Source organism: Lithobates pipiens, unplaced genomic scaffold (assembly GCF_037356315.1).
Source record: "Lithobates pipiens isolate NorthernLeopardFrog02 unplaced genomic scaffold, aLitPip1_a1.2 Scaffold_16, whole genome shotgun sequence".
NCBI lineage: Eukaryota > Metazoa > Chordata > Amphibia > Anura > Ranidae > Lithobates > Lithobates pipiens.
In genome coordinates this window covers 185460683-185475687 of record NW_027507748.1, presented here as the reverse complement: position 1 = coordinate 185475687, position 15005 = coordinate 185460683, and positions in this window count along the sequence as shown.

The window sequence follows — 15005 nt, the reverse complement described above, 5'->3', positions numbered from 1 at the left end:
GCCCCCTAGTGTTAACCACTTCCCTACCAGTCACATTTACACAGTAATCAGTGCATTTTTTATAGCTCTGATCGCTGTATAAATGTGAATGGTCCCTAAATAGTGTCAAAAGTGTCCAAAGTGTCCGCCACAATATCACAGTCATGATAAAAATCGCAGATCACCGTCATTACTAGTAAAAAAAAAAAAAAATAATAAAAATGCCATAAATGTATCCCCTATTTTGTAGATGTTATAACTTTTACACAAACCAATTAATATACGCTTATTGTGTTTTTTTTTAACAAAAATATGTAAAAGAATACATATCGGCCTAAACTGAGAAAAAAATAAATTTTTAATATGATATTTATTATAGAAAAAAGTAAAAAATATTGTGTTTTTTTTTTTCAAAATTGTCGCTCTTTTTTTGTTTATAACGCAAAAAATAAAAACCGCAGAGGTGATCAAATACCACCAAAAGAAAGCTCTATTTGTGGGAAAAAAAGGACAAAAAATTCATTTGGGTACAGTGTTGCATGACTGAGTAATTGTCATTCAAAGTGTGAGAGCACTGAAAGCTGAAAATTGGTCTGGGCAGGAAGGGTGTTTAAGTGCCCAGTAAGCAAGTGGTTAAATTAGGTAAGGGGGCTAGGGAGAGTGGCTGTTTTGTTTTTGTCATGCACTGTGCCTAGAACCAAATGGTCAGAGCCCTGTTTATAGGGTGACAATGTAAACAAGAGGATTGATTTACAGATTAACCAAGGCACCTATTGGAATCACATAAACAAAGGCACGACGATATTGAAGATGTTGGATATACAGTATTTCACAAAAGCGATTACACCCCTCACATTTTTGTAAATATTTTATTAAATCTTTTCATGTGACAACACTGAAAAAATTACACTTTGCTACAATGTACAGTGGTGTGAAAAAGTGTTTGCCCCCTTCCTCATTTCCTGTTCCTTTGCATGTTTGTCACACTTAAGTGTTTCGGAACATCAAACCAATTTAAACAATAGTCAAGGACAACACAAGTAAACACAAAATGCAATTTGTAAATGAAGGTGTTTATTATTAAAGGTGAAAAAAAATCCAAACCATCATGGCCCTGTGTGAAAAAGTGATTGCCCCCCTTGTTAAAACATACTATAACTGTGGTTGTCCACACCTGAGTTCAATTTCTCTAGCCACACCCAGGCCTGATTATTGCCACACCTGTTCACAATCAAGGCATCACTTAAATAGGAGCTGCTTGACACAGTAAGGTCCACCAGAAGATCCTTAAAAGCTACACATCATGCCGAGACCCAAAGAAATTCAGGAACAATTGAGAAAGAAAGTAATTGAGATCTATCAGTCTGGAAAGGGTTATAAAGCCATTTCCAAAGCTTTGGGAATCCAGCGAACCACAGTGAGAGCCATTATCCACAAATGGCGAAGACATGGAACAGTGGTGAACCTTCCCAGGAGTGGCCGGCCGCCCAAAATTACCCCAAGAGCGCAGCGACGACTCATCCAAGAGGTCACAAAAGACCCCACAACAACGTCCAAGGAACTGCAGGCCTCACTTGCCTCAGTTAAGGTCAGCGTTCATGCCTCCACCATCAGGAAAAGACTGGGCAAAAATGGCCTGCATGGCAGAGTTCCAAGGAGAAAACCACTGCTGAGCAAAAAGAACATCAAAGCTCCTCTCAATTTCTCCACAACACATCTTGATGATCCCCAAGACTTTTGGGACAACATTCTGTGGACCGATGAGACAAAAGTGGAACTCTTTGGAAGGTGTGTGTCCAAGTATATCTGGCGTAGAAGGAACACTGCATTTCATAAAAAGAACATTATACCAACAGTAAAATATGGTGGTGGTAGTGTGATGGTCTGGGGCTGTTTTGCTGCTTCAGGACCTGGAAGACTTGCCGTGATAAAAGGAACTATGAATTCTGCTGTCTACCAAGAGATCCTGAAGGAGAATGTCCGACCATCTGTTCGTGTACTCAAGCTGAAACGAACTTGGGTTCTGCAGCAGGACAATGATCCTAAACACACCAGCAAGTCCACCACCGAATGGCTGAAGAAAAACAAAATGAAGACTTTGGAGTGGCCTAGCCAAAGTCCTGACCTGAATCCTATTGAGATGTTGTGGTATGACCTTAAAAAGGCCGTTCATGCTCGAAAACCCTCTAATGTAACTGAATTAGGACAATTCTGCAAAGATTAGTGGGCCAAAATTCCTCCAGGACGCTGTAAAAGCCTCATTGCATGTTATCGCAAACGCTTGGTTGCAGTTGTTGCTGCTAAGGGTGGCCCAACCAGTTATTAGGTTTAGGGGGCAATCACTTTTTCACACAGGGCCATGATGGTTTGGATTTTTTTCACCTTTAATAATAAACACCTTCATTTACAAATTGCATTTTGTGTTTACTTGTGTTGTCCTTGACTATTGTTTAAATTGGTTTGATGTTCCGAAACACTTAAGTGTGACAAACATGCAAAGGAACAGGAAATGAGGAAGGGGGCAAACACTTTTTCACACCACTGTATAGTAGTGAGTACACAGCTTGTATAACTGTGTAAATTTGCTGTCCCTTCAAAATAACTCAACACACGGCCATTAATGTCTAAACCACTGGTAACAAAAGTGAGTACACCGCTAAGGGAAAATGTCCAAATTTGTCCCAAAGTTTCAATGTTTTGTATGACCACCATTGTTTTCCAAAACCTTTTGGGCATGGAGTTCACCAGAGCTTCACAGGTTGCCATTGGAGTCCTCTTCCACTCCTCCATGATGACATCACGGAGCTGGTGGATGTTAAAGACCTTGTGCTCCTCCACCCTCTGTTTGAGGATGCCCCACAGATGCTCAGTAGGGTTTAAGTCTGGAGACATGCTTGGCCGGTCCATCACCTTTACCCTCAGCTTCTTTAGCAATGCAGTGGTTGTCTTGGAGGTGTGTTTGGGTTTGTTATCTTTTTGGAATCCTGCCCTGTGGCCCATGCCCATGCCCATGGGAGGGGATCATGCTCTGCTTCAGTATGTCACAGTACATGTTGTCATTTATGGTTCCCTCAATGAACTGTAGCTCCCCAGTGCTGGCAGCACTCATGCAGCCACAGACCATGACACTCCCACCACCATGCTTGACTATAGGCAAGTGTCAGAAAATGCCTTACAGAAGGAATCTTGCTGCTGGTGCACATCTGCAAGCGCGGGTGTGTGCGCACGTTTTGGTGCCAGATGTCCTATTTAAACTTGTAAACAGAGTCAGTGCTGTCTGATATGCAACTTCCTGTGATCCTTGCTACCTGTAACCTTCTTTGAAATCCTGTTCCTGTGTTCTGATCTGGCTTGACTTTGACTATTCCTGCCTGTAAATGACCCCGGCTTGTCCCTGACTTTAATCCTGCCTGTTCTTCTTGTTACCACGCTGTCCGCCTATTGCCAACCATGCTTGTACTCCGACCTGCCTCTGCCACTGCACCTAAACGTCTATTTCCCAAAGAAAGCCTCTGGATATGATGCTGAGTACGTACACTCAACCTCTTTGGTTGACCACAGTGAGGCCTGTTCTGAGTGGAACCTGTCCTGTTAAACCGCTGTATGATCTTGGCCCCCCTGCTGCAGCTCAGTTTCAGGGTCTTGGCGATCTTCTTATAGTCTAGGCCATCTTTATGCAGAGCAACTATTATTTTTTTCAGATCTTCAGAGAGTTCTTTGCCATGAGGTGCCATAATGAACTTCCAGTGACCAGTAAGAGAACGAGAGCGATAACACCAAATTTATCACAACTGTTCCCCATTCACACCTGAGACCTTGTAACACTAATGAGTCACATGACACTGGGGAGGGAAAATGGCCAATTGGGCCTAATTTGGACATTTTCACTTAGGGGTGTACTCACTTTTGTTGGTAGCAGTTTAGACATTAATGGCTGTGTGTTGAGTTATTTTGAGGGGACAGCAAATTTACACTGTTATACAAGCTGTACACTCACTACATTACATTGTAGCAAAGTGTAATTTCTTCAGTGTTGTCACATGAAAAGATAGAATAAAATATTTACAAAAATGAGAAGGGTGAACTCACTTTTGTATATATTCCTGAACTTGATTAGGTTTAACAAATATGTAACCTTGCAAAAACCAACTTGAAATGTATAGAAAGCACTTAAACTGACTTATGAGTTAACAGCCCTTATTCATTACCATTTCTTCAAGTGATCAGCAAAAAGTCATAGAGCAACATTATCAATCATGAATTGACCTTATGGCAATTAATGCGGTGCACTGCTTGATTACAAATGCAGTGCTGGAATGTGCACTGTAATTTAAAACGCTTCAGTATATTTGTGCATGTCTTGTTCATTTCTGTTTCTGGTCACTCTCAGCAATGCTGGACAGATCTTCTTTTATGAAAGTTAAAGCAGAACTCCGGACAAATTTATTTTTCCATGTCCTTGTTGCTGATCTCCTACCTTCACCAACTTTGCCATCCATGTTCTTCTGAGCTCTGTTGTTCCTCTGTAATAGGCTGCTGAACTTGCTGACTTCCTGTTTGTGAGACTGCTGGCTTCTATCCCTCTCCTAAGCTCAGCTAGTGGTCTGACACGCCCCGTTGTAGTCCTCTGAAAATGAGCAGGGTGGAAGTAGACATGGAAGGGAATGGGGTCTCATAGTCCCGGGTCTGTGCCGCCCATGGAGGAGGTGTCCTACTTATCCTCTCTCCTCCTCCTCCTCCTCTGCTCCTGCCAGTTACAGCCTCTCCACTCCGTCCCCGCCGCACCACCCCCCGCTGCTGCCCACCTGCTAAATTCGTGCAGAGTGGGGATTATCACCAGTAATGTCTTGTATGACACAGGGAGGGATCTCCCACTGTGTCAGGTACTGCATAAGATCAGCGATCTGTGTTCTCACATGCAATATCTGACACAGCGGGAGATCCTCGCTGTGTCATACAAGTGATTTCTGATAATAATCCTGACTTTACACTGGTGGTCCCATGGAGGTCCTTGACATGGTGGTCCCTGACAAGCGGCATTGGTGGTCCCTGACATGGTGGTCCCTGACATAGTGGTCCCTGACAAGCGGCTCTGGTGGTCCCTGAATGATGGTCCCTGACAAGCGGCACTGCTAGTCTCTGACATGTTGGTCCCTGACTGGTGGTCCCTGACAAGCAGCACTGGTGGTCCCTGACATTTTTCACTGATGGTCCCTGACATGGTGGTCCCTGACATTCTGCACTGGTGGTCCCTGACTGGTGGTCCCTGACATGGTGGTCCCTGACATTCTGCACTGGTGGACACTGACTGGTGGTCCCTGACATTCTGCACTGGTGGACACTGATAAGCTGCACTGGTTTGCATTTATATTAAATGCATTACATTTGTTAATTGAATTTACATTTATTTATGAAATGCATTAAATTAATATTTGTAATCAAATGAAAGTGATCAATCAACAATAGCTAAATGATCTCTCCCTCCCAGCACTCTTGGATCATTAATTAAGAATAGTGATTTTATAAAAACATGAATAGCAGCCGCTATAAACCAAAAGAAAACATTCAAACATATGCTACAGTCAAAATATAACATTAGCAGGGCTTAGAGTAATCCAAAATAAACAAATAAATTCAATGTCCATTTGTCCAAAATTGATCAAATTGAGAACGATTGAAATGTTCATGAAGGGTATGTTTTCCAAATTAGGATCCCGTCACTACACCTCTTGAGTAATCACTATGGTCTTGCACTCACCAGAAAAATTCAGAACTTGCGCCTGTCACAATCTGTATCTTTGCATCTGGGATGTCCTCTGTCACTCTAGACATATCTCTCAACAAAAAACAGATGTGTGCACACAGCATAATTCCGTCATGAATTTTTATTGAAAAAAACCCTTCCCTTTACAAATGCACACTTACAATGTATAACATTTTTAAAAGCCTAATAAAAATGTTGCAATCCTGTCTTATGCCGCGTACACACGGGCGGACTGTATTTCAGCGGACAGTCCGCTCGTGTGTGGGCTTCAGCGGACTTTTTCAGCGTGCAGTCTGGCGTACTAAGTATTTCGGATTTTTTGAAATTCTGTCCGTCGTACTTTGGTTTCAGCGGACAATCCGCTCGTCAGTAGGCTAGTTTGACGGACTAAGAATGGCGCATGCTCAGAAAGGATTTACACGGCGGAAGGGTGCTTTGCTGTGTATTGGACTTCCTATTTCTAGTCCCGTCGTACGTGCTGTACACGTCATCGCGCAAGCTTTCGACGGACTGTTTGTGCATCCGTGTGTGGTCAAGTCCGTTCAGTCGAAAGTATGACGGACTGTTCGTCGGATTGTATGACGGACTAAGTACGCCATACAGTCCGCCCGTGTGTACGCGGCATAAGTCACTCTATCTCTCACCACTCCACAAACTTCACAAAGAGCAGCATACCCCGGTTGAGTAGACCGCTGACAGACAGCTTGGGTAACTGCGTTGTCACGCCCTGGCACGTTTCACCATCACTTTGTCAGAGGGCATGGCCACACAGCGCAGCACCGTACTCTTATACTCAGTGAGCGCTAGGATTTTAACCCTGCGCTCACTCACTGTTGCTTTCTATTGCAACCTATCTCACAGCCAAGGCACACATAATTGCCATGACCCTTGCTATATACATAAACAGATTTACATGAATTAATAAATCTGTGCATATATTGATCTGCTATGTGTCTCAAAGGCGCCAACTACCCAACACTCTAATAGCGCCTCATAATATCCCATTATGTCAGGACCGATAGCAAACAATCGTTCCATGTATGGGCTCATAATATTGCCCTGCAAGTTACATTTTAAATTTATTTTTATTTTTATTTTATGGTTCCGCATCATGCGTGCCTCCCACGGTAGTTCTGATTATTTTACATCCTCATAAATTGCCCTTTGGGGATATTCTTGAGCCATGTCGAGTGATGGCCACTTTGAATGGGCTATTAACTATTGCAGTCCGTAGATTTAAAATATACCTCGGTAATTAATTTGCTGTTATGTATCATGACTGTTACATCCAAGTAATGAATTTGCTCTCAGCTCCAATGACAATCTAATTTAATATTATTGTTATTGTGATTAAGCCCTTCAATGAATGCAACCAGAGATCATTCAGAACCAATCCAAATAAAGAACAAATTGTCTATAAATCTCTTATAAAATAATAGTTCACTTCTCTGTTTATCATAAATAGGGATGAGCTTCGTGTTCGAGTCGAACATACGTTCGACTCAAACATCGGCTGTTCACCAGTTCGGCGAATTCCGAACGTTATGGGCCGTTCGCGCCAAATTCGTGTGGCGCTCACGGTCCACAATGCACTGCGATGGCGCAGTGCATTGCTGGCTCATGATTGGCCAAGCATGCACTGTGATCCTGCATGCTTGGCCAATCACAGCGCCGGCAGCGAGGAGAGCCATGATTGGCCACAGGCAGGATGCCTGTGGCCAATCATAGCTCAGGCTGTGTAGTACACGCCCCACACTATATAAGGCCGCCAGCGCGGCGGCCTTGTGTTGTGTGTTGGCGTCTGTAGCAGTTAGTGGGTGTTCTGTGTACCTTCAACACAGTATACACCGATCGTTATCGGCCGATTTTTCGTTCTTGCTCTTCTGTAGTGGTTGTTGTCTGCGTGCGCAGTATACACCGCTATATTCACCTATATAGCTAGCGATATATCTATCTTTTATAATAGAGCTTGCAGTCAGTGTTAGGAGATTGTGCGTGCTGTCTGCGTGCTCTGAACGCAGTATACACCGCTATATCCACCTATATAGCTAACTATCTTGCTCGTTTTAAATAGAGCTTGCAGTCAGCGGTAGGAGCTTCTGCGTGCTGTCTGCGTGCTCTGAACCCAGTATACACCGCTATATCCACCTATATAGCAAACTATCTTGCTCGTTTTAAATTGAGCTTGCAGTCAGCGGTAGGAGCTTGTGCGTGCTGTCTGCATGCTCTGAACCTAGTATACACCGCTATATCCACCTATATAGCTAACTATCTTGCTCGTTTTAAATAGAACTTGTAGTCAGCGGTAGGAGTTTGTGCGTGCTGTCTGCGTGCTCTGAACCCAGTATACACCGCTATATCCACCTATATAGCAAACTATCTTGCTCGTTTTAAATAAAGCTTGCAGTCAGCGGTAGGAGCTTGTGCGTGCTGTCTGCGTGCTCTGAACCCAGTATACACTGCTATATCCACCTATATAGCTAACTATCTTGCTCGTTTTAAATAGAACTTGTAGTCAGCGGTAGGAGCTTGTGCGTGCTGTCTGCGTGCTCTGAACCCAGTATACACCGCTATATCCACCTATATAGCTAACTATCTTGCTCGTTTTAAATAGAGCTTGTAGTCAGCGGTAGGAGCTTGTGCGTGATGTCTGCGTGCTCTGAACCCAGTATACACCGCTATATCCACCTATATAGCAAACTATCTTGCTCATTTTAAATAGAGCTTGCAGTCAGCGGTAGGAGCTTGTGCGTGCTGTCTGCATGCTCTGAACCCAGTATACACCGCTATATCCACCTATATAGCTAACTATCTTGCTCGTTTTAAATAGAGCTTGCAGTCAGCGGTAGGAGCTTGTGCGTGCTGTCTGCGTGCTCTGTGTGAGCTCCCAGACTTCCAGGAGGAGTGCAGCGTGATGACTTCTTCAAGCCCAGGTTCTGAGCTCCCTGCTGGGTTGGGAGAAGTGCGTGGGGCCCTTTGGCCCATGGAGCTGTCTGATGATGAGAGGATGTTTTTGGAGGACCAGGCAGGACTTCCTGACTGGGCTTTGAATCAGCCTGAAGAGGATAGGGCTCAGGCCCAGGAAAGAAGGAGTAAGGTGAAGGATGTGATGGCCAAGGCGGCAAAGATTTTCTGCATGAAAATGAAAATTTTGTCTGAACTAAGGACAAGGAGAGACAAGGTGAGCAGCAATAGAAGGACTGATTTCAAGGCGGCCATTGATGTTATGAAGAGACAATGTAATCAAATTGGTATGCTGATGACAGTGCTCATTAACAATGGCTCTCTCGAGAAGGAATTCCTAGACGGAATAGAAAGAGTGATGAGAGTAGCACAGGAAGAGGGTTCTCAAGTGGTGATACGCCGTAAAGAGCAATGTTTATTACAATCAACGGTAACTGGAAGTGAGTTGGCAGAAGGACCATCAGAAGAAGTGTCAGCAAGAGAAAAGAGAGACTTGGAAACCTCAATTTCTGGGAAAGTGATTGCAGAAGGTACAGACTCTAACTTTAAGACTGTTGGTTTGGGGGATACCACGGAGGGTCCTAGTAAGCCGGGGGGTGCTCAACCTGTGAACAAGGCTGTAGCCCCAACAGCTATGGCTGACTCCAGTGATGTGGTAACAAACCTAGGCCAGAAAGCAAAGTGTGTCCCAGTGGTGCTATTGAAAAGACTGACAGCAAATGAAGAAAGAAAAGACTTACCATCCCAATCCCCGGTGAATCCGGCCGATGCTTCCAAGCAAGGCGTACCGTCAGAGATACTGTCGGCCGCCATTGCCGCAAGCCGGCCTCGGGATGAGGGGAATGCATCTAAGGACAGTATGGGGCATAGCCAAGCTACTGTTGTGCGGTGTGCAGTAGTGTCCAGTAGCAGGACTAACGATGGTGGAAAGATGGCGTTAGCGGGAGGTGGAACGCCGTCTTCCCGCGGGAGGGGCGGTCCTAGTTTGGCGGGAAAATCTGGCACGAAATTTGTGGGTGGGGAAGCTGGTGGGAGGACTGGAGTCGCGCCGGAAGTGACATCGACGCCGGAAACGGAAGTCAGCTTGGCGGGTCACTTCCGGGCGTCGGTTTCAAGGGCTTCCGGGGTAAATCATCAGGAAGTGGTTAACGGTGTTGGTAATGATATAGACATGGAAAAGTCTAACAGTCTACAACCTGGTCAAGTGGTAAAGTCGGGATGTTGTCCGAGGGAAAGTGAAAGGGAGGATGCTTCATTAATAAATTATATTAAATGTTTAGAAAACTCTCAGGAGGTCTCAGAGCGGGTGGTGATAAATTCCCATGAGGTGGGAGGGAGGTTAAATGATGCGGGCAACCCCATAAGAGACCAGACACTAACTGACTTAAATGAGAGTCCTCAGGTAGTTCAGCAGGAAGGTATGGAGGTGGAGGAAGGTGTACAGAGAGGGGTGGGAGGCGTTTCTCCTTGTGACGCTGGGATGGAAACTTCTCATCCAGAGCCTGTTTTAAGAGGCTCGCCAGAAGCAAGGTTACTAAATGCGTTAAAAGAGAAACGTTCGTATGCAAATGTGGTAGGGTCGTCTGTGCCCCTGGGGCATCTGTACGATCAATTCGGGGCTGGGAATTTTCAGGCCCCCCCGGCTGATCAGTCCTCGGGTGCCAATTCATGGTCCCGAGGTACGGGTGGACCAGTGCGCAGGCGACGCAATGCAGTTCAATTAAGATGGGAGGGGGAAGGACAAAGTCCCAGTAGAGGACAGGTAATTGACATGATGCTGGCATTAGGCATCAAAGTTGGTGAAATATTTGCGGTAATCCATCCTCCGGCATCCCGAGACTTTGATTTAAGTTTTATTAATATAGTTATTATGGAAATTTTTATTACATCTTTTGGATTAATCAGAGGGACAGAACCTTGGAGGAACTTTAGGATTATCCCACTAAGCAGGCAGGAAGATATCAAGAATTTGACTATTCTTGTAAGGAATGAGAGTTTGTTGCCTGAGGACATTGCGACATGGCTTGGTCGGTATGGCCAGTTACAGTGTCCTTTGCATAAAAATTTGGATGAGAGAGGAATTTGGACCGGGGCATGGAGCACCAAGATCCGGTTACGCAGAACAGGTAATACGGTTGCTCATGTCCCAGGCAGTGCGTTTTTGGGCCGTGACCGGATCTTGGTGTTCTATCCGGGACAGCCAAGAAGGTGCTTTAAATGTGGATGTCCAACCCATTTGAGCGCGGACTGTACGGTAACAAGATGTATCAAATGTTACAAATTTGGACACTCAAGCGAAACCTGTGGCCTCATATGCTGCAATTTATGTGGTCATATGGGTCATTCCTTTAATAGGTGTCCAAAAGCCTTTAGAGGGGAGGATGAACCTGAGAGGCAGACAAATGATAATAGTGCCCCCTCTGAATCTAGACAAGAAGAGGTGGTAGTTGGGCGGAATGATGGGGGCGTGGTTGAAAGAGGTGCGGTTGGTGTTGCCAGTGCTTTTCCGGTTGAAGTAACACCTTGTGCAGTGGAGGAGAAGGGTCCAGAAAGCGTCAGTGTAGTTGTTGATCCTAAAGGGGTAAGACCTACAGTCGCCTCACCCAGTGATGTTGGGGGAGGGGTGTCTCGGAAGGGGTCAGATCTGGTGAGAGAGAGGAGGGAGAGAACGGCAAGGAGAAGTGGGCAGAAGTTGAGATGCACTAGCACTTCTCGCAGTAGAAGCCCTCTTAGGTCAGGGTCGATTTCACCTTCCCCGCAGCGGGGTTTGACAGGTCCAGGAGTAGTATCTACAGACTCTGAAATGTCAGAGGATGAATATAAAGGTGGGGAGGAAGTTGATGCGGAAGTTGGTATAGTTTGTGAAGATGTGGTGGGAGAAGAAGATGTTGGTAGAGGTGAAGCTCCAGCTTCTGGACGTGGTAATGAGTTTACTACTGTAGGGAAAAAGAAAAAAAAGAAGAAAGAGCGTAGAATGCCGGAAAAGAGTTGAGAATAAATGTAAATGACTAAGTTTATGTAATGTATAGTTAAAGTTGTGTTTGGTTTGATTTTGTTATGTAAAATATTTGTAATGTATGGTAGCAGTATGGAATAAAAAAAAAAATTTCCACCTATATAGCAAACTATCTTGCTCGTTTTAAATAGAGCTTGCAGTCAGCGGTAGGAGCTTGTGCGTGCTGTCTGCGTGCTCTGAACCCAGTATACACCGCTATATCCACCTACATAGCTCTTCTCTATTTGAGCCATCTGCCATCTGCAGGAGTTAGTGGAAGTTGTGTGTGCCTCCAGCACAATATACACTACCCAATTGCTGGTTTTCCCAACTCCCTTCAGGCCATTACCATGTCTGGAAGGCCAGCAAGGAGAGGCAGACAGGCGCGAGCCGATAAAAGAGGGCAAGCAGGCTCTGTGTCTAGAGACAACAGTGCTGGTCGTGGACGCGGTGCATAGTCATCATCAGCACGTGGCCATGGGACACGCTTGTCCTTCTTTTCGGCAGCTGGACATGTTGAACCGAAACATGCCAACGACTTGGTAGAGTGGATGACCAAGCCCTCTTCATCCTCCTCATCCTCTCTCACCCAGGCTCAGGGTACTAGCAAAGCAGCTGCCAATGCATCGTCTTCCCTCCTCTCAATGTCATCATCAGTGACTCCTTCCCTAGACCCACCACGTCCTCCTAAAGAGTCTCCTGAACTCTTTGAGCACAGTGTTGGGTACATGCTCCAGGAGGATGCCCAGTGTTTTGTAGGCTCTGATGATGATACTCAGCAAGAGGAAGGCAGTAGCGTGAGCGCAGAGAGAGGGGATGCTCAAGAAGGACAGCAATCTGGCAGTCATGTTCCACAAGCTGCAGCATACTGCCAGGTTTGCTCCAGCGATGAAGAGGGAGGGGATGATGAGGGCACTGACTCCATGTGGGTGCCTGGTAGGAGAGAGGAGGAGGAGGAGGCACATGTCCAATGAGGCAGGATGCCCTCCGGGGGCCAGCTTAGAGGGAGCACACCGACTGAATCACAGCGCAGAGCTCCGCCTGTGCAGGGCGCTGCCTCTGCGCGTTATTCTAAAAGTTCTTTGGTGTGGGCCTTTTTTGAGACGAGTGCATCAGATCGCACCGCTGCTATTTGCCACATATGTCTCAAGCGTATCTCGCGTGGCCAAAACATCAGCCGCTTGGGCACCACATGCTTGACCAGACATATGTTAACCTGCCATGCAGCTCGTTGGCAAGCGTACCTCAAAGACCCACACCAAAGAACAAAGCGGACCTCTCCTTGCTCCTCATCAGCTGGGATCTCCAACCCCACTAGACCTTCAGTCCTCTCTGAAACCTGCACTGAGAGGAATGAAGGTGTAGAATTATGTGTGTCACAGCCAAGTACTTGCAGGCACTCTGCTAGCAGTACACCAACGTCCGATTGTACCAAATTTCCCTGCCCCAGCTGCTGGACCATCAAAAAAAGTTCACTCCCAGCCATCCACATGCCCAGCGGTTGAATGCTAGCTTGGCTAAATTGCTAGCACTTCAACTGCTGCTGTTTCAGTTGGTAGACTCGGCCCCCTTCCGTGAGTTTGTACAATGTGCGGTTCCTCAGTGGCAGGTCCCCAAACGCCACTTTTTCTCACGGAAGGTGATTCCAGCTCTCTACCGGCATGGGGAAGGCAATGTCCTTGCCTCGCTAAACAGGGCGCTCAGCGGTAAGGTGCATATTACCGCTGACTCATGCTCCAGCAGGCATGGACAGGGACATTACCTGTCTTTCACGGCCCATTGGGTCACTCTTCTGGCAGCTGGGAAGGATGCAGGACAAGGTGCAGTAGTGTTGGAGGTTGTTCCGCCACCACGCCTCCAAAATGCTACTATTGGTTGTGACACACCTCTCTCCTCCACCCCTTCCTCTTCTTCTTCCTCCATGGCCTCTTCCAGTGCTCTGTCCTCAGAACCAGCGGTGCTCCGTAGGCGTTCCAGGGGCTACGCACGTACGCAGGCAAAACGATGCCATGCCGTGCTTGCGCTGGTTTGTTTGGGGGACAGGACCCACACTGGGGCGGATGTTTTGTCAGCTCTGCAGGGGCAGGCCGAGAGGTGGTTGACGCCACGCCAGCTTAAGCCAGGAATGGTGGTTTGCGACAATGGCACCAACCTCCTCTCCGCCCTCCGACAGGGACAACTGACCCATGTGCCCTGTGTGGCTCACGTCTTTAACCTGGTGGCGCAGCGGTTCTTGGGCAGGTACCCGGGCTTACAGGATGTCCTGAAGCAGGCCAGGAAAGTCTGTGTGCATTTCCGCCGATCATTTAATGCCTGTGCTTGGCTGGCTGAGCTCCAAAAGGAGTTGAACCTGCCCAAGAACCGCCTAATATGTGACATGCCCACCAGGTGGAACTCAACGTTGGCCATGCTGCAGCGGCTGCACACACAGCAGAGGGCCATCAATGAGTACCTGTGTGACTATGGCACCAGGACAGGGTCAGGGGAGCTCGGTTTTTTCCCACCACGCCAGTGGGGCATGATCAGGGATGCATGCACTGTCCTGTCACCGTTTGAGGAGGCCACCAGGATGGTGAGCAGTGACAGTGCATGCATCAGTGACACTGTACCTCTTGTCCACCTCTTGGAGAATACGCTGCGTGGAATAATGGACAGGGCACTTGAGGCAGAACAGAGGCAGGAAGAGGAGGACTTCCTTGCCTCTCAAGGCCCCCTTTATCCAGACAGTGTTCCTGCTGTGCGACCCATCACACAGGAAGAGGATGAGGATGAGGAGGAGGAGGAGGAGGAGGATGATTGTGTCAGCATGGAGGTGGAGGCTGGCACTCAGCATCAGCAGCAGCAGCAGTCTTGTAGGGATGATTTACAGTCCCAAGAAACCCATGGACTTGTACGTGGCTGGGAGGAGGTAGCTGCGGATCATGTTGTCCTTAGTGACCCAGATGACTCCGGACCGAATGCCTCAGCTAAGCTATGCTGCATGGCCTCCCTGATCCTGCAAAGCCTGCGGAAGGATCCTCGTATTCTTCGGATCAAGGAGAGGGACCATTACTGGCTGGCCACTCTCCTTAATCCACGGTACAAGGGTAAGGTTGCCGACCTTATCTTGCCATCGCAGAGGGAGCAGAGGATGAGACATCTCCGAGAGGCCTTGCAGAAAGGTCTGTGCAACGCGTTCCCAGAGACTGGGAGGTTACAAACTCCTGGTCCTGGACAACGTGTTGCTGAGGCATCGGTCAGAAGGAGCGGTGGAGAAGGTGGCCGTCTGATCGATGCTTTCAGACAATTTTTTAGTCCGCAGCC